This window comes from Moschus berezovskii, chromosome 3, assembly GCF_049115385.1.
Source record: "Moschus berezovskii isolate FMDL1 chromosome 3, NW_MosBer_1.0, whole genome shotgun sequence".
Lineage (NCBI taxonomy): Eukaryota > Metazoa > Chordata > Mammalia > Artiodactyla > Moschidae > Moschus > Moschus berezovskii.
The window spans coordinates 88,832,334-88,856,346 of record NC_142462.1 but is presented as its reverse complement, the minus strand read 5'-3'; the positions used below and the strand labels follow the sequence as shown (position 1 = coordinate 88,856,346).

General features: G+C 40.5%; 1 pseudogene; it reads left to right on the top strand.

Moving 5' to 3' along the window:
• The first annotated feature begins 19,823 nt into the window (after nucleotides 1-19,823).
• On the top strand, nucleotides 19,824-21,119 carry LOC129552091 (beclin-2 pseudogene; annotated as a pseudogene).
• The last annotated feature ends 2,894 nt before the right edge of the window (nucleotides 21,120-24,013 follow it).

Here is a 24,013-nt window from a genome sequence, read left to right as displayed (position 1 = left end):
AATCAGCATTAATTTTTTTATTTTTAAAATTCTTTTAATGTTTTCTTTTTAAATCACTTTTCAGTTTCATTTCAGTTTTCACTGCAGTCAACTTTCCACAATTATATCTGATAAACTCTAATGGCGGTTACAGTGGTTTCTGATATATCGGTTCTTTACACAAAGGGAGATTAAGGATGAGTGCTTATCTAGTCTAGGCATTGTGTGTCCTCCATTATTCATAATTTTGGGGCCTGATATTTTGGGATGTCCACTTCCTGCTTCAAAATCCAGATGACTTAATCTCTTGCTTAAAGAGGAGTCTTTCTCAATGGATTCTTATGACTATCTTTGTTGACGTCCACGTCCTTTCTCAAGTTTAACAAGTTCTCTGCTCTGAATTTCCACCCCTAGCTTGAGAGATCTAAGACTATATTTCTCTCTCTAGGTTTGGAGTTTTCACTATATGATGGGAAAAGATAGTGTGCCACTGAGGTGCGCCAATTTACTGCTTGGAGTCCCAAATGCAAAGAGATCCTTTATTAAACAGAAACATAATATCCAGGCATCCTTTGTGTAACAATAAACAGCATTTATGTTTCTGCTCAGCCCCAAACAGTAGCTCAGTATACAGCTGCTCCATCACTTCCTGCTCAATATTATATATTACATCATGCTAACACCTCCTTCTTGTTTCATCCAAAGATAGTGCAAATGGCAGGAACATTCTATCTTGCCATTTCACACGTGGCATCCCCAAGAACACATCACTCTCATTTCAGATGACAAATGACACTGGTCTCCAAACTTCTTTGAATGGCAGGCCTGGCATGGTCACTGCACGAGGGAGCTGTCAGCTCTTAACTGAAAATCACTCCATGAAATGATTTATAACTCTGCTATAAAAAGCTTTCCTTCTAGCTAAAAGTTGCACTTTTTTCAAGTTTTATGACAAACACTCATGGGCCAAGACAAGAGTGTACTCACGAACACTTGCACGTGCACACACACACACACACACACACACATCCACCCACAACACTCCTATCCCCTATTCTCCTATGAAAAAAGAAAAGGGACATTTTTAAAATATTTTAAGACAGTTTAAAGCAGCTGGGGACCATTAATAACTGCTTCTTGGTGCTGACTTTGACTTCATTTGCCAGCATCTCTATTTGGAATGGCACATACTGGGCTGTTCTTTTGAGTTTCATGCTATTACATTCATTCTTTCATCACTTGTGGATGGCAGTAATGTAGCAACCAGTCCTAATTCCATTAAAGTCCACCTCCCTGAAAACCAATTCCTCAGTCTTACCAAAGTGTCAAGTCTTTGTGTTCAACCTTCTTTCTACCACTTTTCCATATACATTAATGTCCTCCCATGTACTGTGAGACACTTTCCTGATCCCACTGCCTTATGAGGAAGAAGTAACAGGTGAGCCAGCAGGGACTTTGCCTTATGATGCTTCAGTTCAGTCGCTCAGTCATGTTCGACTCTCTGCGACCCCATGAATCACAGCACGCCAGGCCTCCCTGACCATCACCAACTCCCGGAGTTCACTCAAACTCATGTCCACAGAGTCGGTGATGCCATCCAGCCATCTCATTCTCGGTCATCCCCTTCTCCTCCTGCCCCCAACCTTTCCCAGCATCAGAGTCTTTTCCAGTGAGTCAATTCGTCTCATGAGGTGGCCAAAGTATTGGAGTTTCAGCTTTAGCATCAGTCCTTCCAATGAACACCCAGGATTGATCTCCTTTAGAATGGACTGGCTGGATCTCCTTGCAGTCCAAGGGACTCTCAAGAGTCTTCTCCAGCACCATGCTTAAGGAATGAAAAAGAGCTATCTTTATCATGCTAAGAGGCTCAAGCATTCTAGACTTAGCAGAAGTAAGGTGAGGTCGCTGGCCTCTAAATTGATTTCTGAGTTGCTCTGGAGAAGGAAATGGCAACCCACTCCAGTATTCTTGCCTGGAAAATCCCATGGATGGAGGAGCCTAATAGGCTATAGTCCATGGGGTCGCAAAGAGTTGGACACGACTGAACCACTTCACTTCACTTCAGCTTCAATTGGAGAAGGAAATGGCAACCCACTCCAGTATCTTTGCCTGGAAAATATCATGGACAGAGGTGTCTGGCGGGCTGCAATCCATGGGGTTACAAAGATTTGGGCACCACGGAGCAACTAATACAATGCAGCTTCAATTAGGATTGCTATATCCTGCAGAGAAACCAAGAGTTGGATTAAAATCCTCAGTAGGATGCAGAGAGAGAGATCCCCCTAGTCAACCTTGAACGGCAAAGGCAGAGGAAATGGAAAAGTAATGTTCCGTAAAAGAGACAACCAAGGCACGGAATGGAAGAAAGTTGCAACTCTTGCAGGGTGACAACACTTGCAGAGAGACAGTGAGCCACCTTCTCTGGGGCATACTTGTACCCTATAAAGCAGGGTGTTTGGTAAACTAAGGTTTACCAAGATAAGGTGTTTGCAATCTCTGGGAAAGAATTAAGTCCACTTTGCATTGATGTACTGGGTAACCCACTAAAGGAACATAACTGATAAAAAACTTCTGTCATCACAGACTGGAGTGCTCAGGTTCACCATTATGAAATGGTCTACTCAATTCCTTTTCCATACTTCTTTTCTTTTATTTTGCTTAATCACTGCTCCAAATAAAAGATGAGAAGCTCAGGATGGGGACACATTTCCAGTGTGCTATATCAAATGCCATCTTATTTGATAGTGTTATGTTGTACTACGACTTTCATGTCTCCCTTGGGAACAGTGTGCTGCTTCTTATACTCTATTTTATTATTTTATGGTCACTGCCCTTGGTGGGGGCAGGGAGCCATTACAAAGCTAATATATTTCAAACAGTGAAAACTATCAGGAGACTTTATTAAACCCCAAGAGTTGGTGAAACGTTATATTGGTCCCAAGGGCCCTTGGTTAAAAAGGGAGAAGAGAGTAAAAACAAATTAGAAGATCATAACTATTTATAGTAACTAAAATACATATTTGGATCCACAGTGCTAAGCATTTTTTACCCACTCCAAAGATTCTAGAGGGAAAAAGTCTTTACAAGAGTCTAACTTAGGAGCTAGTGCTGGCTCCAGTTAAGACAAGTTGCTTAATTGTAACCACCCCCTCCAACACCTCCATTTAGGAAAACAAAAGCACATCTAGGCCTTCACTTACTTTATAGATATGTCATTTCATAGTAAAACTACATGGGTTTATTTTCATGTTAATGTCACTGGTTCTTATGAGTGGAATCCCATAGTACGTAGGAAGGTCAAATTTTGAAAGCGATCCATTTTTATATTTTAATTTAGTCAATATCAACCTCTTGTACCTCAGTATAAAAAACAAAATAACCCAGTGAAAAAAATGGCAGAAGATCTAAATAGACATTTCTCCAAGGAAGACAACAGATGGCCAAAAAGTACATGATAAAATGCTCAGCTTCACTATTTATTAGAGAAACACAAATCAAAACTACAAGGTATCACCTCACAAAAGTCAGAATGACCATCATCAAAAAGTTGACAAACAATAAATTCTGAAGAGGGTATGGAGAAAAAGGAACCCTCCTACACTGTTGGTGGGAATGCAAATTCAAACAACAAATTACGGAGGTCAGTTTTCATTCAAATCCCAAAAAAGAGCAATGTCAAAGAATGTTCAAATTACCATACAGTTGCACTTATTTAACATGCTAGAAAGGTAATGCTTGAAATCCTTCAAGCAAGCCTTCAGCAGTAGCTTAGAACTTCTAGGTATACATGCTAGAAAAGGCAGAGGAACCAGAGATCAAATTGCCAATATCTGTCAAAGCATAAGAGCTTTCCTGGTGGCTCAGATAGTAGAGAATCCACCAGAAATGTGGGAGACCTGGGTTCGATCCCTGAGTTGTGAAGACCCCCTGAAGGAGGGCATAGTAACCCACTCCAGTGTTCTCGTCTGGAGAATCTCCATGGATAGAGGAGCCTGGCGGTCTATAGTGCAAGGGGTCACAAAGAGTCAAAGCAAGGGAATTCCGGAAAAACATCTGCTTCACTGATTATGCTAAAGTCTTTGACTATGTGGATCACAACAAACTGGAAAATTCTTAAAGTGATGGGAATACCAGACCACCTTACCTGTCTGCTGCAAAACCTGTATGCAGATCAAGAAACAACAGCTAGAACCAGACATGGAACAATGGACTGGTTCAAAATTGGAAAAAGAATACTTCAAGGTTGTATATTGTCACCCTGATTATTTAACCTATATTCGGAGTGTTTCATGGGAAATGCTGGGCTGGATGAGTTACAAGTTGAAATCAAGATGGCCAAGAAAAATATGAAGACATGTTCAGAAATATCAACATCAGGTTTCACTCTAACGGCAGAAAGCAAAGAGGAATTAAAGAGTCTCTTGATGAGGGTGAAAGAGGAGAGTGAAAAAACTGGCTTAAAACTCAACATTCAAAAAGCTAAGACCATGGCATCCAGTCCCATCACTTCAGGGCAAAGAGATGGAGAAAAAGTGGAAACAGTGACAGATTCTATTTTCTTGGGCTCCAAAATCACTGCAGACAGTGACTGCAGCCATGAAATTAAAAGACATTTGCTTCTTGGAAAAATAGTTATGACAAGCCTAAACAGTGTAGTGGCAACCCACTCCAGTATTTTTGCCTGGAGAATTCCAAGGATAGAGGAGCCTGGCTGCTGCAGTCCATCGGGCTGCAAAGGGTCTGACATGACTGATTGACTAAGCACAGCACAGCACAAACCATATTAAAAAGCAGAGACATCACTTTGCCAACAAACATCCACATAGTCAAAGCTCTTGTTTTTCCAGTAGTCATGTATGGACATGAGAGTTGGACCAGAAAGAAAGCTGAGTGCTGAAGAAGTGATGCTTTTGAACTGTGGTGATGAAGAAGACAGAAGACTCTTGAGAGTCCCTTGGACTGCAAGATCAAACCAGTCAATGTTAAAGGAAATCAGTCTTTAATTATTATTGGAACGACTAATGTTGAAGCTGAAGCTACAATACTTTGGCCACCTGATGTTAAGAGCTGACTCATTGCAAAAGACCCTGATCCTGAAAAGACTAAGTGCAGGAGGAGAAAGGGGCAACAGAGGATGAGACATCCTCTGGCAACTCCGTGGACATGAGTTTGGGCAAACTCTGGGAGACAGGGATGGACAGGGAAGCCTGGCATGCTGCAGTCCATGGAGTCACAAAGAGTCAGATACAACTTAGTGACTAAACAGCAATAACAACATTATGCAGAACAGTGTAGAGGCTCCTTAATAAACTAAAAATAGAACTACAATATGATCCACAATCCCACTCTTAGGCATATATTCAGAAAAAAACCCATAATTTGCAAAGTTATATACGCTCCAACGTTCATTGTAGTACTGCTTACAATAGCCAAGACATGGAAACAGCCTAAAAGTCTGTTGATAGAGGAATGGATAAAGATGTGGTGCATATTAAATATATATACTATTCCACAGCTTCCCTGGTAGCTCAGAGGTTAAAGCATCTGCCTGCAATGCGGGAGACTTGGGTTTGATCCCTGGGTTGGGAAGATCCCCTGGAGAAGGAAATGGCAACCCACTCCAGTATTCTTGCCTGGAGAATCCCATGGAGAAAGGAGCCTGGTAGGCTACAGTCCCTGGGGTTGCAAAGAGTTGGACATGACTGAGCGACTTCGCTATATGGACTATTCAGTTCAGGTCAGTTGTTCAGTCATGTCCGACTCTTTGCAACTGCAGCACACCAGGCCTCCCTGTCCATCACCAACTCCCAGAGTTTACCCAAACTATGTCCATTGAATTGGTGATGCCATCCAACCATCTCATCCTCTGTTATCCCCTTCTCGTCCTGCTTTCAATTTTTCCCAGCATCGGGGTCTTTTCAAATGTGTCAGTTCTTCGGATCAGGTGGCCAAATTATTAGAGTTTCAACTTCAACATCAGTCCTTCCAATGAACATTCAGGACTGATCCCCTTTATGATGGACTGGTTGGATCTCCTTGCAGTCCAAGGGACTCTCAAGAGTCTTCTCCAACACCACAGTTCAAAAGCATTAATTCTTCAGTGCTCAGCTTTCTTTATAGTCCAGCTCTCACATCCATACATGACTACTGGAAAAACCATAGCTTTGACTAGATGGACCTTTGTTGACAAAGTAATATCTCTGCTTTTTAATATGTTGTCCAGGTTGGTCATAGCTTTTCTTCCAAGGAGCAAGCATCTTTTAATTTCATGGCTGCAGTAACTATCTGCAATGACTTTGGAGCCCAAAAAAATAAAATCTGTCACTGTTTCTACTGTTTCCCCATCTATTTGCCATGAAGTGATGGGACCAGATGCCATGATCTTTGTTTTCTGAATGTTGAGCTTTAAGCCAACTTTTTCACTCTCCTCTTTCACTTTCATCAAGAGGCTTTTTAGTTCCTCTTCACTTTCTGCCATAAGGGTGGTATCATCTGCATATCTGAGGTTATTGATATTTCTCCCTGCAATCTTGATTCCAGCTTGTGCTTCATGCAGTCCAGTGTTTCTCATGATGTACTCTGCATATAAGTTAAATTAGCAGGGTGACAATATACAGCCTTGACGTACTCCTTTTCCTATTTGGAACCAGTCCATTGTTCCATGTCCAGTTCTAACTGTTGCTTCCTGACCTGCATACAGATTTCTCAAGAGGAAGGTCAGGTGGTCTGGTATTCCCATCTCTTTCAGAATTTTCCACAGTTTATTGTGTTCCAAACAGTTAAATGCTTTAATCAATAAAGCAGAAGTAGATGTTTTTCTGGAACTCTCTCGCTTTTTTAATGATCCAACAGATGTTGGCAATTTGATCTCTGGTTCCTCTGCCTTTTCTAAAACCAGCCATGAAAAAATGAAATAATGCCGTTTGCAGCAACATGGAAGGACACAGAGATTATCACATTAATGAAGTAAATAAAACAGAAGCAACATATGATATCACTTATATATTTAATCTTATATATCAGTTCTAAGAAGAACTGTCTTATTAGAAAAGACCCTAATGCTAGGAAAGTTGAAGGCAGAAGGAGAAGAGGTCGACAGAGGATGAGATGGTTAGATGGTGTCACTGACTCGATGGATATGAGTTTGAGCAAGCTCTGAGAGATGGTGATGGACAGGGAAGCCTGGCATGCAGCAGACCATGGAGTCTCAGAGTCAGACACAACTGATCGATTGAATGAACTGATGTGTATGTATAACTGAATCAATTTGCTGTACACTGAAAAATAATACAACATTGTAAATCAACTATTCTCTAATAGGAAATAAAAATTAAATTTTGAAAATATCCTGATTGAAGGTGTATTTTGCATAACATAAATGAAGATGCCCTTTGCACGTGATATATAATGTGACAGGGACTTCTCTCACTTAAAGCTCAACAAAATCAAAATATAATGGGAATTAAAAAGCAGGGATCACTCAATGAACAGGGCTAATGGGGAAGCTTTTAATCTTCCTTTTTAATTGAAGCATAGTTGATTTATAATGTTTCAGGTGTACAATAAAGTGAGTTAGATATAAATATATAATACATATTTAAAATATAAACATATATTTATATAAAATGTTTAACATAATTATATTATATAAATTTATAATGTATATTATATACTCATATATAACATACATTATTTTCAGATTCTTTTCCATTATAAGTTATTACAAAATATTGACGATAGTTCCCTGGGCTATATAGTATGCCTTAGCTGTGGGATGCTTTTAATATTTGGTGACTAACACAGGCAAGAAGATGCTCTTAGTCAGTGTCCATAACATTTTAAGTATATATGTTAATATGTGTATATTTATGAATCACATTTACTTACTACTGTTATTAATAATATCTCCAGGCACACTATATTCTTACAATCAGCTTATCCTCACCAATAAGTCTTGTAAATTTTCATCTAAAATGTTTTCTTGGTAATTATAACTATTCTGTTCAATTTCGTATCAGATTGGAATACGCTGTCATGTTTTTAACTTCACTATGTGGCAGAAGCGCTTGGAGGAAAAGTCATGGCCCTGTACATTTCTAGATTTTCACTCAGGTTTGCACAATTAGAAATATCTTCCGTTCATGATTTTGCAGAATTTTAAAAAGATACTTGCTATTTAAACTTGATAATATAACAAAGTAAATTCAGTATAATAAGATTATAAATGCAAGGCTCAATGATAGCAAAAAATGAGGTCCTGTCTACTCTCTCTACAGCCTTGCATTCACACTTGGAGAGAGTGACATGAGGATCTGGTGGGCACAACCAGAGGCTGAACAGTATGCTAGCAAAGTTTATTTATGTCTTATTTTTACATAAAAATGGAAACATGTTTCCAGGCCTGTCTTCCCAGCCCTCAGTGGTATTCTTGCATACTTATCAGGAGGCACATCCTTTTAATATCAAACATTAAGTATTGCATTCACCATAATAATAGCTTCCCTATCAGTTCAGTTCAGTTCAGTCACTCAGTCATGTCCAACTCTCCACGACCCCATGAATCACAGCACGCCAGGCCTCTCTGTCCATCACCAACTCATAGTCAGTTAATAATTCCACAACAGCAGAGAACATGCTGATTGTGGATTACAAATCCTGGGCAACATGATAGTTAGGTTTCTGTTTATAAAAGAGCAAATTATTCCCAGATATGGAGGCAAAGGCAAATTTCTAGAATTGAAAATAAAGGAGGCATGGATTCAGGAGCACGGTGTGGAGATCAAGGGTGTGCCCCCATCTACTGCTAACCTACATGCCAACCATCATCCCCAGGGCCCATCAGGTCACCACGCCCTAAACTACACCATCCACTTTGTCCTTTGCACATACCATGTGACAGGTTCTTCAATTCATTAGCTGTAAAATGGGGGCTATAAAAAGACCACACAGATTTCTATAGTTTGTACGTACTCTGTGATCAATTCTCTCCCCTTAATGCTTTATGAGCATTTTTGGACAGTGCAATGGAGATTGAAAAGCTGTGCTTCAGTCTCACCAAACTGTTTTCTGAGTTATCCCATGTTTCCTTTGGTAACCTTGCAGTGAGAGCCCTTGCCCTCTTCCCCTGTTTGACTTCCCCAATCAATGGTAGTTCAAAGTCTGTCTTAGCCACGAAGGCTTTCTTGTCTCCCATGAAATGATCTCTCCTCTTCTCTACTTTTGTGGTACTTTGTTCTCAGTACAGCTTGTATTAACTTTTAGTGAGTGTCTTTCTCTTCATTCAAAGTTAAACTCCTTGAAATGAAGATCATGCTTTCTCTTCTTCCAAACAAGGGGTAGGGTGCCTTGAAAAGCTGGCACTCAGAGGCTCATGTACAAACATATTATACTGACCCACATGCTTTGGGAGTTCTGGGCACACTTTTTTACTGTTTTCTTTTCAGACAGTAGATTAGACAGCTTATATTTTAGTTAATATTATTAAAGATCATATTCCCAAAGGGATGATAAGGTATCCAAGATGACAGTCCACATAAATTTAATGGATTATCTATGTAGATTTGAATTAGAATGCAAATTCCATCCATATTTGCCAAAAAGACAATTTCAGAACTTCAAAGGAGCATTCTTTAAAAATGTGCTTTTAAATGTCACCCCAAATACTTTGGCAGCAAAGTGGATCTTGCAAAACAACTATTCTGATGAGTGAAGGATTAGTTAATCAGAAGTATCTGATAGCCTCTGAAAGACGAGGGTCTTAGAACTAAGGAAAAACATTTGCAGTATGCATAGGGTGTGACAGAAACTTAGTTCAAGAAATTCCAGCAAAGTGGCACGTCCTCCCGTCTCCTCAGTTCTTGAGCATTCCTGTACTGCTTCTATTATAAGCCACTGTTTGATGCTATAGAAACAGTATCTTCCCCATAACAAATAGTAACACATGGTCAACTCCAGTAAAGACCCATATGGCCATCACAAGTGGGACAGTCTTGCTCACTGAGGCAAGAAGCCCAGGTTGAGAGTCTGGAGCCCAAGAGTCAGAGCCTGATTCCACACTGACTCACCACATGACCCTGGGAAAGTTTCACTCATGTGTCCTGCACTGTCTGTGTTGTTCAAAGAAGACGAATCCTCACTGCTTCAGATGGAGGCCCTGGAGACAGATAGGAAAATACTAGAAAGATGCTCTGAAATCTCTAGCAGACAAACAGAATCATAATGACACACAAGTAGACTCTCCCAAGGAAATTGAGCTAGTGGCAGAAAACAGTAAAGGCAAGAAACACCTTCTAATGTCTGGGGGTCTATAACATATTCTAAGAGGAAAACAATGCCCCTCTAATTTTCACATTAATGGGGTAAAGAAATTATTTTAAAATGTTCCTAGTCTCAACACAATATAACTTTTTTGTGAATGGAGACACTAAAGTATAGGTTAACAGGCAACTCAATAAAGATTGTACCTTGTTATGTAACATGAGGCCTGGACTTAGTGGTATGAAATTTCCCATGTGATGTTTTTGTAATTCTTAAAGAGTAATTATTTTTTTCACTTATATGAATATGGATTTGTTACTCTTAATTGCATGGTCACCTGTTACATTACAAACACTATCAGAAGTCAAGGGAGCAGGAGGAGATCATGGTAGGTCATGGACAGGCATCAACGACCCCTTCCCCCAACATAATCATACTTTCTGCTCAATCACTGATGGTCATCCTGGTTTCTGGTCATCCTGGTAGATCTTCATATCTACCATATGAAGAGACTATCTGATTATTAGCTTAATGCATGATTTTTCCTCTTTTCATAGAAGTTATTTTTTATTTAATTTTATTGGAGTATTGTTGATTTACAATGTTGTATTAGTGTCAGGTGTACAGCGTGCGTGCTAAGTCACTTCAGTTGTGTCCAACTCTTTGCAACCCCGTGGACTATAACCTGCCAGGCTGCACTGTCAATGGGATTCTCCAAGCAAGATTACTTGGAGTGGGTTGCCATGACCTCCTCCAGGGGATCTTCCCAACCCAGGGATGGAACCCGAGTTTCCTATGTCTCTTGCATTGGCAGGTGGGTTCTTTACCACTAGTGCCACCTGGGAAGTCCCAGGTGCACAGCAGGTAAGAGTCATTTTTAAGAAAGACTAGCTTCCATCTTTCTGAAAACAGTTATGTAATACACAAATTTTTTGTGTGCTTTTTAAGATCAAGAAACCAATGAACATGTAAAACACCTTCAATATTGACTCCCTCTTCATGAGCGATAGATGACTGCCTTCTGCATAAACCACTTGCCTCCAGCCTGAGTTATTGGTGATCATCTCTGAGGCTCCTGCACCCGGGCTATGCTGTACTTAATCCAACTCTTTGATGTACTATATATAAATTCACTTTTTCACTAATTAGCATATGTTACATGTTGGCTGCTTCTTCACAAATTGTTTTGTCTTTCTGTATAAGTATGCTTACTTTGGCTAAATTTAAGGCATCCAACCTTCTGGATGGCCTTGTCCGGTCTTCTGGTCCCTGGAAGCCATGATGAAGCAGGAAAGAATCTGGTTCCAAATTGATATTTGTTTGTTATTTTTGGAGCTCTCAAGTAAATTACAGGAAAACCTATTTTCTCTAATGACCTTCTGCACCTACTCAACCCTTTCTGTTGCTCTAATATGGTTTTATTTCCTTCTATGTTTAGGGTTTTTGTCTATGTGCCATGAAAGATTAATAGAATTAATGGAAATCATACTGCCTAATTAGAGGGAGTTTTTGAAGCTTATAAAATGAAACTTAATTTCCTATCTAAGATCTCCAAATAAAGAGTTCCATTTCTTGCTGAGCCAGCTACTTGGATATGGTCACTTGTCAGGAGGACTTGAGTTACCTTATTCTATTCAAGAAAGGGAACACTTTCTCCTTGTCTCAGATCTTTAGGATGGGTGTTCCCATACAATGCATGTTTCTAAATTATTTCTAATTATTATCCAAACTAACCAACTATATTCCACTCGTCACTAAAATATTAGTTTTATCATGCCACAACTTCAAAGTTATGGTTGGAACTTGAAAGAACTTTGCCTCCTCTCATCATGGTGTCATCTTGTGCCTTTCTGAGCTCCTTTTTTTGGCTGTTCCACTCTGTGGCAATTAAATGCAGTCTACTCACCTCCCCCTTCCACCATCACCTATGAGACTAGCTGACCTCAGAATTTAGGCCTGGGTGCCCTTAGACCCCGAGAGAAGTATCCACTCCCTCACTCAGAGGATGTACATCTCCTTCCTATTTAATTTTATTTTCCCAGGTTCAACCACCTATTCCCAGGCAGACTGACATTAGAAATATTCATTCAGGGACTTCCCTGGTGGTCCAGTGACTAAGACTCTGAACTCCCAGTGCAGAGGGCCCAGGTTTGATCTCTTGTCAGGGAACTGGATCTCACATCCCCCAACTAAGAGTTTTCATGCTTTGACTAAAAATCCCACGTACTGCAACTAAGACCTCGCTCACCCAAATAAATACTAAAAAAAAAAAAAAAAAAAAATGAAGAATAAAGGAAGAAAAATTCATTTCTTCCAGAGGAAAACCCCCAGCCAAAAAAAAAAATTCCAAGAGAAAATCATAGTCAAGGTTCATTCCACAATGGGTTATTCAGACAGAAATAACCCCGAGTGAAACACATCACATGATTGGTAGAGTCTCCCCTCTTTCCTCAGTGCTTGGGTCTCAGCTCAAGTTCTGGAAAACAACCAGCACACACACAAAGCTGCAAGAATACACCACAGCTGGAAGCCAAATGCCCTTAGACTAGGGCAGTCCTAGAAATGCTGGAGCACTTACCCCTTTCCCATCCACCCTGCCCCCATCTTGACAGCCATGTCTCCCAGACAGGAGTTTGGCTCAATCTCCCCCACAAACTTATGTTATCAAATAGAACACTTAACTTCTCAGTCTCAAACAGCTGTGTTTGGGTTAATCCTGACTTCACATTTCCCTCTAGAATGATGGGTGACTATTTGATTTACATTTTTGTAAATAAAACAGTACACTCAAGTGGTTTTCCCAGACCAAAAGCAACAGTTTGCCTCTGAGGTAAAGGCATGTCCCTACCCTTAGAGACTGGAAATTGCTTGCAGCTTTAAATGCTTTCCTTCTTTTCCCAGCTACTAAAGATCAAGTTTCTAACAATATCTTAGGGCTGGTGCCAGCTAGCATGCCCATTGCCTGTCTGTGGAATGATGAGCATCGTGGCTATTTTGAGGTCTCAACTGACTATACAGTTATACACACCAATGGTTCTCAAAGTATGGGCCCCAGACAAGCAGCATCCCATGGGAACTTGTCAGACATGTGAATTTAGAGGTTTCACCCAAGATGCACCTACTGAATGAGAAACTCTGAAGGTGGGCTCCAGCAGACTGGACTTTAGTAAGCCCTGCAGGTGGATCTGAACCCTGGTGAACACCTACCATAGCACAAAGCTTTAACGAGAATGATTTGTTGAGTGAGTGGATTCACTGGGAAGAAGTGTGTGATATTCTCCAAGGGCACTTCCTAGGTTCTGGTGCTGCCCTTGGACCTGGTAAAGATGGTCCCTGCTCAGTGTGCCCCAGAGATCACAAAGTCTACAACAAAAACTGCTTCATTTTCCTTTTCTGTGCCAAGAGATTTTAAAAAGTTCATTCCCTATTTGAACAAATCTGGATTATGGGAGAAAAAAGTGTGAGCTGAAATGAGCCCCAAGGCCAGAGGAAGGGGGGTTGAAAATGCCTGTGTGTGTGAGAGAGACAGAGGAAGAAAAAAAAAAAAAAACAGAGAAAGAGAGAGAGGGAGGGAGGAAGAAGGGAGAGTGTAGGGTTGGGGAGGGTTGGTTATGATCACAGCCACTGCCCCAGGAGAACAGAGAGAGAATGTGCTTTTGTTTGCGTTGGCTGCCCTCCATCACTCAAAGTAGATGTCTAGCAGACCAATTCCCCAGCTATCTCTTCTTCTGCTAACCTATTCTTAGATTGTGTGGTTCTAGAAGCCCCTCGGAACAACTTGTAAGTCCTGAATCAGGCAAGTGTGGCCTAAGGTAAATGACCCAGCCTATCCTGTCTCCCTAGGAAGGTATGGCAGCACTCACCTTATGTCCCCCCAGGATAACCCAGAAATCTTGAGTTTGGGCCCAGATCCCCGCGTCTCTGCCCTAGGAGGTCTGTGCAGTTTTTCAGGCTAAGAACAGCAGGGTTAGCTGGGGAAAGAGCATTGTCCCTACATAATACAAGTGATTCCCAACAAGCAGGCTGTGGGGCCAGGGGTGGAATGACAAGCCAGGCCATAGACATGGCCTGAAATTTTTAAAAAAAATTTTCATTGGAGTGTAGTTGATTTGCAGTGTTGTATTAGTTTTTGTTGTACAGAAAAGTGAATCAGTTGTACATATCCATATATCCACTCATTTTTTTTTTTAGATTCTTTTCCTATATAGGCCATTACAGTGTACTGTGCTATACAGGAGGTTCTTATTTGTTATCTATTTTATATATAGTCATATATATATATACATACATATATGTGTGTATATGTATATCTGGCACATGGAAAAATGAAGTGAGTGTAGCTCTGTCCTCAAGACCTGTACCACCTAGGAGCTAAGAACTGATATGTGTATTGCTTACTTACCACACACCAAACTGTGTGGAGGGAGAAAGCACCAAAGAAGAAGAGGCAGTCTTGACCTTGAAAACTCCAGGAAGGCTTCTAGGAAGACCTGAGATTTCAGGAACTTACTAATCTAAGCTTTCTTCTGGCCTCAGAAGCACCCATTGGGAGCATACATCATCTTTGTCCTTGCTTGACATAAGACCATAAGCAGTAGAAAGTGGCTTCCAAAATCCACTGCCTTTCCCTGGACCTCACAACGTAGCTCAGGCTCCCAAGGGATGTTGGGAAGGACCAGCCAATGATAAGAGCTCCCATGATGGTGACAGCATGGCATCCATGAAGTGGCTCTTGGCTGATAGAGAAAGGAAAGTTTTCTTCTACACTGTATTTGACATAACCTTATCTCACTAGAATGACATCATTTAAATGTCACTTTTTAATTAAAAAATGTGCTTCACAAAGCCTTTTAAAAAAAAACTGTCAAGGAGATTAACATCTCATTCCCATACTTCAGGGTCATAAACAAATTAACTCAGAGATTGGCAAATTGTAACCCAGGGATCAAATCTAACCCATCACCTGTCTGTGTAAATAAAGTTTTATTGAAACACATCTACATTCATTTAAGACTGACAGAGTTGATAGTTACAACAGAAACTGCATGACCCACAAACCTCAAATAATTGCATAAAAAATTGCCACTCCTTTTCCCATCCAAAGCCAATCAATAAGTAGAAGAAGAAAGTCTTCAAATTCCCCACCAAACGCCACTCTCTTCCCTAAATAGCGGTGGTTTATAGCTCCACATTGCAGGGCTTTATAACTCTTAATGAATGAAAACCAAAAAGTCAGGCAGAAGGCAAACTACATTAGTCAAAGTCCTGGAAGAAAACAGAATTCCCACAGACAGTTCAAATTGAGAAACTTCAAGAAAGGTCACTTGTAGAGCAATGGACAAATTGAAAGGAATGGGCAAGAGATGCTGTGGCAGCCAGAGGCAGGCAACAGAGGGAAAGTTTACCACCCAGGGCTAAAGAAACAAGGCAGGAAAGGGGCCAAGGAGGAGGGTCCCGGCTGGGAGCTACAGTCATGGAGGGCACAGCTGACAACAGAAAGGCAGCTTTTAAGCTGGGAGGAATGTTGAAGACACAAGCCAATGTCTTCTGTCCTCTCATATCCTGCTGGGGTCTCCCACTGACTGAAACCAACTGGAAACCAGAGAGCATCAGAACCCAGGGAGTCGGCCCAAAATGGTCAACTTCCAGGCTACAGAGAAGGGCAGACAAGAGATTAGAGTGTGCAAGGAAGGTGACTGGCCAGCACCTAGAATCCAAAAAATAACAAAAAAAAAAAAGTGTGATGTGAAGAAAATGAATAAATATTAGGATTTATTGATTAGGGTTTCTATTACAAGTATAGAAACACAACTCAAACTGATTTATATAATAAGAAAATACTTTAACTCACATTATAGGAAGACCAGAAGACTTCTAGATGGGTTGATTTATTAGTTCTTGGTCATCATCAAAGAGATCTAAGTGTTTGCCTTTCTCCTCTCTAATTGTCTCAACAAAATCAGCTTTATTCTAAGGCTGTTTCCCAGTTGCAATGAGGAAAAATGTCTCTCAGATCACGTCTGGGGTTGCCTTTGTGGTTTAACTTCCTTCTACATAATTAAGATATATGAAGGTTGCAACCCCACAGCAGGAGAAAATACAAACTGTGGGTTCAGAGTCTTTAACAGCTGAAATTAATTTGAAGGCCTCTTAAGAGGTGCTAGGTGTTTTTCACACCTTTCCCTGCACCTGGTAGGTGTGGGGTCCCATTAGTGAAATCTCCGCTTGGTCCTTGATTGATGAGTTTTACATAGACATTGCAAGGCAATCTTAAAACTCGCCTCCATGAAGATTTCCCACTTCATCAGGAGCACTCTGTTATCACTGACCTAGTCCTAACCTTCATCCTATCCGGAAACAGCCTGAGATTTGAATCTAGTTTATACAGAAAACTGTCAACAAAAGAATTTACCTATCATTCCCAGATGTTGAGATATTGAGCAGAGGTACTCTGAATGCCGAGTTCCATTAGAAACTTGTCACTGGTGGTCGGCTCCCTGTGGCCAGGGGCTATCACAAGGGCAAAGCCTCCTGTTATACAACAGAATTCCCATGGAATATATAACCAATGACCTTTGGGTAAAGCTGCTTTAAAATTGGGAGGTTATTTTTCCTACATATTTCTAATACTTGACTGGACTGACAAAATTGTTGACCCTGGCACGTGGGCCAGAGAAGATTCCATATTAAATTCAAGGCTTCAAATTTAATGTCCATTATATGGACAGGCACAATGGCAAGAGTCCTGGCAGGTACTGGAATATCCATTTCCAACATTATTCAAAGCGCATAAAATCAATATTCTTAGAACATTAGAAACTAAAGTCCTGGCCAGTATAAATAAGTCAGGACCTTGGCTACTTCTCTTATAATCCAAAATTCCCCTTGCTAAACTCAAGCACATGCTAATAGTTTCCAAGTCATTTCTCTTACAAAAAGACTAAAACTTTGATAAACCACAACACTTTTGTGAGTTTCCATAGTGGCTTTTGGTGTACATTGAACTAAATTCCCTATGAAATTATTATTATGTTAATCAACAGTGACTCATTTAAAATTATAGTGTGTGATCTCTGATTTTTAAAATAGGTCCAATTTCATTTATATCACTCCCCCCAGTTTATTTCTTACTTAAAATTCACATCACAACTCAGAATAGGAAACACCACTGAAAATTGTTTTTCAAACCAAGAATTTTGTTTCCAAAAAGAGAGAATAAGAAAACAAATGAATATGATAATGCCAATAATTATGTGTTATGTGATTTTTATAACCAAACAGTTTATTACAACTGTTTTTGTGGGTGGTACCAAATATTTGAACAGGTTTTAAAACCAGTTGGCAATTTACTAAATATTAGTGATTTTTATTACAGTTTGAGTTTTATGATTGTGGTGGATTTTTTCTGTATGGAAACCAGGACACATTACCAGGCTAGCATTCTACTCTGAAAATTCTACCCAGTACCCAAGAGACCTTCCCAGGGATGGGGCAGCCTGGTGGGCTTCTGTCTATGGGGTCACACAGAGTCAGACACGACTGAAGTGACTTAGCAGCAGCAGCAGGGTTCCAAGAGAGAGGAGATGCTGAGAAGGCAAATTGATTTCAAGGAACTAGGAAAGGCCTTTGAATGGTCTTTGCAAAATTAGTCGGATATGTATTAACAACCAAAAACTGAACAGCCAGTTAATATAAAGAGGAAAACTCAGGCACATATGGTTATGTAAGTTTAAGGATATTTCACTAAGTAACTTTAATAAATACTTTCATCAAATAGAAACCAACTCATAGTGAAAGTGAAAGTGTTAGTCACTCAAACCAACTTATGTATGATGCTAAAAAAAATACCTAGAATCCCAACATGAATGGGAATAACCATTTTCTTCTCATCTATTCTGAGGTAAGGTGAAGTCACTCCGTCATCTCTGACTCTTTGCAACTCCACGGACTGTAGCCTACCAGGCTCTTCCATCCATGGGATTTTCCAGGCAAGAGTACTGGAGTGGGTTGCCATTTCCTTCACCACAAAAATAGATAAGAGATGAATTCAATAATAGATTAGATTAAGTTTGTCACTCTAAACATATACATTATTGTTGCCATCACAATAAGCAGTAAATAGAAAAAATTTCTTTAGCAATTCATAAAATTATTACCAAGTCCAGAATTTAAGACAATGTTCATACAAATGCGTAACAACAACATAAGCTGGTTGATCACATTCAACTTCCAGTTATCCAAAAAATGACTAATGGCACAAACTCTGGGGCCCAGAGTTAGATTACTCTTGAATCTGCTTTATATTTATTTTAATAGATGGAGAGAGATAAGAAGTCAATATGAATTTTTCCCTACTAAATAGTCAAATGTTCAGCATCAATAATTTAATGGCCCATATTTTCTCACTAATATTCAGTGATGTCTTTTTCACATGCTAAGTCCCCACATGTCTTTGGATAAGTTTTGAGGGTCTCAGTGCAATTACATTGATCTGCTTGCTTATTTATACTCTCATTCCATGATGTTTTGATTACTATTATAGATTTACATTAAATATAGGGCTTCCCCTGTGACTCAGATGGTAAAGAATCTGCAGTCTGATTCTTCCCTGCAATTCAGGAGACCCAGGTCCAATTCCTGGGTTGGGAAGATCCCCTGGAGAAGGAAATGGCAACCCACTCCAGTATTCTTTCATGGAGAATTCCATGGCTAGAGGAGCCTGGTGGACTGCAGTCCATGGAATCCCAAAGAGTTAGACACAACTGAACGACTAACACACTACATTACATATGTACCTAATACCCTCCAATTAATGTTTCTCTTCAGATTTTTCTGATCTGTCCTTTCACAGTACTTAACCTATGAATCTGAAAATCAGTTTATCTAATTCTAAAAATATCCCAGTAGTATTTCTGTTGGGCTCACAAAAAAATTTATACATTGATTGAGGGAGAATTGACCTCAATAGGATACTGAATCTTCCTACCTAAGAAGAGGATACGCCATCTTTGTCTTTCAGCGATTTAAAATTTTCTTCACATAGATTCTGCACAATTTGGATTTCATTCCTAGGTATTTTATCTTTTTCATTGCCACTGCATCTTTTTTCCTCTGCTGTATTTTTTAAATGTGACATAACATTAATCAAAGTAATTTAAACAGAGCTCAGTAACTTCTAAAATAGAAGCACAGAGGGGGTCGCAACCCACCCAAACGTAGGCATGAAAAGGTTGAACTGTAAAACAGTGAAATAAAGTCATTACAGTCATCCCTTGGCATCCTTCGGGCATAGGTTCCAGGATACCTAGAGACTCCAAAATCCTTGGATGTTCAAGTCCCTTGTACAAAATTTCACAGGTTTTGAACTGTACTGAGAGGTTTGCAAATGGGATGTAGAGATGCCATGGACTCCACTGGTCGTTTTGAATTTGCAGTTTTCCGTGTGGAATCAGAACTATTAAGAATTTGGAAAATGCCTTTATCCCACCTGAAGGAGGAAGAGAAGAAAACAATGACCTAGAACAGGAAGATGAGGTCCTATAAAATAGACTGGAAGCAGCGTCAAGTTGAGAGTCAAGACCTCCACCATGTCCCACATCTGCTTTCTTTGCCAGCGCTGCAGCCAGCCCCTGAAACTGAATCACTCCACGGAGCCTTCCCAGGAACCTGGAGCTTTGATGCTCATCTCTGCTCAGGGAGAAACAAGAGAAACACAGGAGGGAGGTCCTCCCTCCAAGGAGGAGGCAAACTTTGAAAATCTACGGGATGGTGCCTTTTGCAGGACTCCTCCCCCTCCCAGTGGTGGGATGTCCTGGAACTATTCCAACTTCACCCTGCTTGGGAGGTTGGAGCCCCGGAGGAGTCTTGACAGCATCCAGAAGACTATTAGGGACAATTTTGACATTCTTTCTGGTGAAAGAGAGGTGGACCACCCGCTGTGTATGGACTGTATTGACTATCTTTTAGAGGTACTGGACATTGAGTTCGCCATCACAGAATCTGACGTTCAGAACTACAAATGCTATTTGGAGACCAGGGAGTGGAAGAGTGAGGATGAGAGGGAGATGCTGCAGGAGAAGCTGAAGGGCCTGGAGTTGGAGGAAGCGAGGCTACTCCAGGAAGTGGCAGAGGTAGAAAAGAACCAAGAAAGGGTAGCAGCCGATCTTGAGGCAGCCCAGGCAGAGACTAAGATGCTGGAGCAGCAGGAAAATCAGTACTGGAAGGACTACAGTAAACTGAAATGGCAACAATTAGAACTACATGAGGAGCTGAGCAGTGTGGAGATGCGACTACAGTACGCCCAGATCCAGTGGAACCAGTTGGAGAAAACCGATGTCTTTAACGCCACCTTTAAGATCTGGCAAGACGGCCCCTTAACCATCATCAATAACTTCAGATTGGGCCGCCTCCCCACTGTCCCTGTGTGCTGGAGTGAGATCAATGCAGCCTGGGGACAGACAGCCTTGCTGCTCCTTGCCCTGGCCAATACAATTGGACTGGAATTTCATAGATACCGTCTCATCCCCTGCGGAAACCATTCCTACCTGAGGTCTTTAATAGATGACTGTGCCAAGTTGCCGTTGTTCTCTAGTGGGAAGCAGAATGTTTTCTTACATAACAAATTTGATCAGGCTATGATGGCGTTCCTGGACTGCATGCAGCAGTTTAAGGAAGCGGCTGAGAGAGGTGAGTTGGGTCTCTGTTTGCCCTACAAGATTGATGTGAAGAAAGGCCTGATGGAAGACCCTGGAAGCAGCAGTGGATTCTATTCCATCAGAACCCACTTGAACACGGAGGAGGACTGGACAAAGGCACTCAAGCTCATGCTTATAAATTTTAAGTGTAGTCTCACTTGGGTCTCCTTAAGGTATTGTCGAAAATAACTTATTCTACAAGGGGAAGATTATTTTTTTGATTTAATATGTTTTATTTGTGAAAATGTTATCAGATAAAATTTAAAACTGAAAAAAAATAAAATAAAATAGATAGACTATTTGCTTTATAATAAGCAACATCTGTTGACACTTTTCAAGAAGAAATGAAGGAGAGAAATTCTTTTTAAAGTCCACAAGTGCATGAGTCTGGGATAGAGCATTATATATACTCTTTATTAAAATAGCAATAAGCAATTTCAAAATCAATTAAAAACAAAACAAAAACTCCCAATATCTAGCTTGATATTAAAGAGTTGTCGACAGGTGACTATTCTACTGTAAATCACACCAGACACTCAGAAATGGTTCAGCAGGAAATTCAGAATCAAGACAATGACAACAAAACAAATGGAATTTAGACAAAGATCCTGTAACTCTGCACCCCTAATGTCTCACCAATTCTACTAGCAGAAATTAGAATCATAGTCAAAACAAAACTTTATGTTACTTATGGCTATCCCAGGCTCCTTTGTCCATGGGATTCTCCAGGTAAGAATACTGGGGTGGGTTGCCATGTCCTTCTCTATATGCTACTTGTTCAGTTCAGTTCAGTCACTCACTCGTGTTCGACTCTTTGCGACACCATGAATCGCAGCACACCAGGCCTCCCTGTCCATCACCAACTCCCAGAGTTCACCCAAACTCATGTGCATCGAGTCGGTGATGCCATCCAGCCATCTCATTCTCTGTCGTCCCTGTCTCCTCCCACCCCCAATCCCTCCCAGCATCAGGGTCTTTTCCAAAGAGTCAACACTTCGCATGAGGTATACAGAGTATTGGAGTTTCAGCCTCAGCATCCATCCTTCCAATGAACACCCAGGACCGGTTTCATTAGAATGGACTGTATGGATCTCCTTGCAGTCCAAGGGACACTCAAGAGTCTTCTCCAGCACCACAGTTCAAAAGGATCAATTCTTTGGCGATCAGCTTTCTTCACAGTCCAACTCTCACATCCATACATGACCACGGGAAAAACCATAGCCTTGACTAGATGGACCTTTGTTGGCAAAGTAATGTCTCTGCTTTTTAATATGCTATCTAGGTTGGTCATAACTTTCCTTCCAAGGAGTAAGCGTCTTTTAATTTCACGGCTGCAGTCACCATCTGCAGTGATTTTGGAGCCCCCAAAAAATAAAGTCTGACACTGTTTCCACTGTTTCCCCATCTATTTCTCATGAAGTGATGGGACCAGATGCCATGATTTTTGTTTTCTGAATGTTGAGCTTTAAGCCAACTTTTTCACTCTCTTCTTTCACTTTCATCAAGAGGTTTTTTAGTTCCTCTTCACTTTCTGCCATAAGTGTGGTGTAAACTGCATATGTGAGGTTATTGATATTTCTCCTGGGAATCTTGATTCCAGTTTGTGCTTCTTCCAGCCCAGCGTTCCTCATGATGTACTCTGCATATAAGTTAAATAAGCAGGGTGACGATATACAGCCTTGACGTACTACTTTTCCTGTTTGGAACCAGTCTGTTGTTCCATGTCCATTTCTAACTGTTGCTTCCTTACCTGCATATACGTTTCTCAAGAGACAGGTCAGGTGGTCTGGTATTCCCATCTCTTTCAGAATGTTCCACAGTTTATTGTGATCCACATAGTCAAAGGCTTTGGCATAGTCAATGAAGCAGAAATAGACATTTTTCTGGAACTCTCTTGCTTTTTCAATGATCCAGTGAATGTTGGCAAATTGATCTGGTTCCTCTGCCTTTTCTAAAACAAGCTTGAACATCTGGAAGTTCACAGTTCATGTATTGCTGAATCCTGGCTCGGAGAATTTTGAGCAAGACTTTACTAGAGTGTGAGATGAGTGCAATTGTGCGGTAGTTTGACCATTCTTTGGCATTGCTTTTCTTTGGGATTGGAACGAAAACTGATCTTTTCTGGTCCTGTGGCCACTGCTGAGTTTTCCAAATTTGCTGACATATTGAGTGCAGCACTTTCACAGCATCTTTAAGGATTTGAAATAGCTTAACTGGAATTCCATCACCTCCACTAGCTTTGTTCTTAGTGATGCTTTCTAAGGCCCACTTGACTTCACATGCCAGGATGTCTGGCTCTAGGTGAGTGATCACACCATTGTGATGATCTGGGTCATGAAGATCTTTTTTGTACAGTTCTACTGTGTATTCTTGCCACCTCTTCTTAATATCTTCTGCTTCTGTTAGGTCCATTCCATTTCTGTCCTTTATTGAACCCATCTTTGCGTGAAATATTCCCTTAGTATCTCTAATTTTCTTGAAGAGCTCTCTAGTCTTTCCCATTCTGTTGTTTTCCTCTATTTCTTTGCACTGATCACTGAGGAAGGCTTTCTTATCTCTCCTTGCTATTCTTTGGCACTCTGCATTCAAATGCTTATATCTTTCCTTTTCTCCTTTGCTTTTTGCTTCTCTTCTTTTCTCAGCTATTTTTAAGGCCTCCTCAGACAGCCATTTTGCTTATTTGCATTTCTTTTCCATGAGGATTGTCTCTATCCCTGTCTCCTGTCCAGTGTCACGATCCTTGGTCCATAGTTTATCAGGCACTCTATCAGATCTAGTCCCTTAAATCTATTTCTCACCTCCACTGTATAATAAGAGATTTGATTTAGGTCATACCTGAATGGTCTAGTGGTTTTCCCTACTTTTTTCAATTTAAGTCTCTATTTGGCAATAAGGTGTTCAAGATCTGAGCCACAGTCAGCTCCCGGTCTCGTTTTTGTTGACTGTATAGAGCTTCTCAATCTTTGGCTGCAAATAATATAATCAATCTGATTTCAATTTTGACCATCTGGTGATGTCCATGTGTAGAGTCTTCTCTTGCAGTGTACTATATTAATATAATGACTATCCTTACTATAGAGTAA